Here is a 2500-nt window from a genome sequence, read left to right as displayed (position 1 = left end):
AGAGAGAGAGAGAGAGAGAGAGAGAGAGAGAGAGAGAGAGAGAGAGAGAGAGAGAGAGAGAGAGAGAGAGAGAGAGAGAGAGAGAGAGAGAGGAGTCAGACAGACAGACAGGCATAAACGGTGATAGAGAGAGAGAGACAAAGGTGGCTATAGTGATAGAAACAGATAAATAGAGAGGCAGACTGAGACAGATAGATAGTTAGATAAAAAGACAGACAGATAGATAGATAGAGAGGGAGAGAGAAAGATAGCCACCATTTTAGTCACCTATTAAGAGTTTTTTTCCCATACTTATCAGTGTATCTGACAAAGTATGATAAGGAGACATGTTTACCGATAAGGTTTTAATAAATTTAGCATAATTCAGTAATTTAATCCCTGTCTATCTACCTGGCAAGTAAAAATGGTTCTTGCTGGTGTGTGTATACTTTACGGTTTGAACAGTTCATCATATTATTGATAGATTAATTCAAGCATTCAGTACAAATTTAATTCGTGCGATTACGAATTATATTTTAGAGTATATTCATTAGCTTATCAGTTATTCAGTTATTTCTCCGTGTGAAAGCGTCGGGAAAACATTGAAACACATTACTAGCCCAAGCGATAATAGTCTAGTCATCATTATGTTGATACTGACCATTCTGAAGTATATCATGTTATAAGTTAGCTAACCCTTCCTATGAAATTTACTCTAATTCGTACATGTTCTATTTATTCTAATTCGTATATAGTCTATTACTACACACCCTGTTCACGAGATCCTCTACCTTACTTAAGGCCTGATCTTTCTGAAATATCTCGATCCCCGTCGACATCGAACATTGGGGTCAGCTCTGTAATAAACACAGCGTTTAACTCCATTTTCGTCCATTCAATATAGAGTTTAATTCCGTTTGCAATATAAGAGTAGATTGTACCTCTTATGCCTTCATTTTCTTTATGAAGTTGTTCTGGTACAAAGGGCATCTGAATGTATTATGATCATTCTTGCAAATATTTTTACGATACCATCTGTAAGATATAGAGTGTTTTCCAAATAGTTAAATTTTATGTCTAGTCATAAGATATATGTTCACGTTTATACAAGGGAAGATAAAGCAGATGAAAAGAGGATGAAAAGAACTAAAGGATGAAAAAGAAAATAAATAAACATATAAGATGAAAAGTGAGAGAAAGATAAAAAGATATGTAGCATAAGATGATAAAAGAAAGGAGAAGGAAATAGAGAGAAGAAATCCGATTAAGAATCATGTAAAAAAAAGATAAAAAAGGAATGAAAGATAAGATAAAAAACATAGAAAGAAAGAAAATGAAGAAAACGAAGAAGGAGGAAGAAGAAGATGAAAAAAGGAGAGAGAGAGAGAGAGAGAGAGAGAGAGAGAGAACCCCCATCAAGCATCTTGACTTGCGAGCTCCCAGCCTCCGTCCTATCTCGCCCTTTCGCTGCCTCTTCTTCTCTTCTTCTCTCTCATGTAATTTTCTCCTCCCGAATTTCGCTGGCCGACTTGGCTTTATCACCTTATTATCGCCAAGGTGCACAATCCAGGTCCCTCATAACCACACTTCATCGGGAGGTTCCACTTAGCCTGCTCAGCGCACCGAAACGCGTGTGTTTTCTCTCCCCCTCTCTCTTTCTCTCGGTCTCTTTCTCTCTTTCTCTGTTTTTTTTCTTTCTTTTTTTTCCTGTCTGTCTGTTTTCTTCTCTCTTTCTCTGTTTGTTTGTCTCTCTCTCTCTCTCTCTCTCTCCCTCTCTCTCTCTCTCTCTCTCTCTCTCTCTCTCTCTCTCTCTCTCTCTCTCTCTCTCTCTCTCCCTCTCTCTCTCTCTCTCTCTCTCTCTCTCTCTCTCTCTCTCTCTCTCTCTCTCTCTCTCTCTCTCTCTCTCTCTCTCTCTCTCTTTCTCTTCCTCTCTCCCTCTCCCTCACCCACTTCGCAGGTGATTTCGAAGCAAGTCTATTTGACGTATATCTTGTGATAATCTTTCCCTCAAAATATCATCCCTGAAATTCTTGAGATTGATGTGATATTTTTTTTTCGAGATCTTATGGTGAGCGATGATTATGGTAATGGTAATACAGGGTCTTATGGTAGGGGATGATTTTGGTGATGGTAATGCAGTAAGCTATGGTGGGAGATGGTTATGGTTATAACAACGTATTTTCTTTTGGTGGGTGATGGTTATGGCAATAATAATGCAGTATCCTATGGTGGGTGATGAATATGGCAATGGTAATGCATTATCTTATGCTTAGGGATAATTATGGCAATATCTTATGGTAGGAGATGATTATCGTTATAAGAATGTAATATCTTACGATGGGGGATTCTTATGGGAATGAAATATCTTATGGTGGGCAATTATTATGATCTTAACAGTGTGATATTTCATAGAGGGTGATGACCCTGACAATGGTAATTATAGGTGATATTTAATTTTGGGTGATGATAATATCAGTGGCAATGCAATATCTCATGGTGGCTGATAACGATGGTGTTGCAG

This window comes from Penaeus monodon, chromosome 13 (assembly GCF_015228065.2).
Source record: "Penaeus monodon isolate SGIC_2016 chromosome 13, NSTDA_Pmon_1, whole genome shotgun sequence".
In the NCBI taxonomy this organism is placed as follows: domain Eukaryota; kingdom Metazoa; phylum Arthropoda; class Malacostraca; order Decapoda; family Penaeidae; genus Penaeus; species Penaeus monodon.
The sequence above is the reverse complement of the archived record's forward strand: the minus strand, read 5'-3'. Positions refer to the sequence as shown.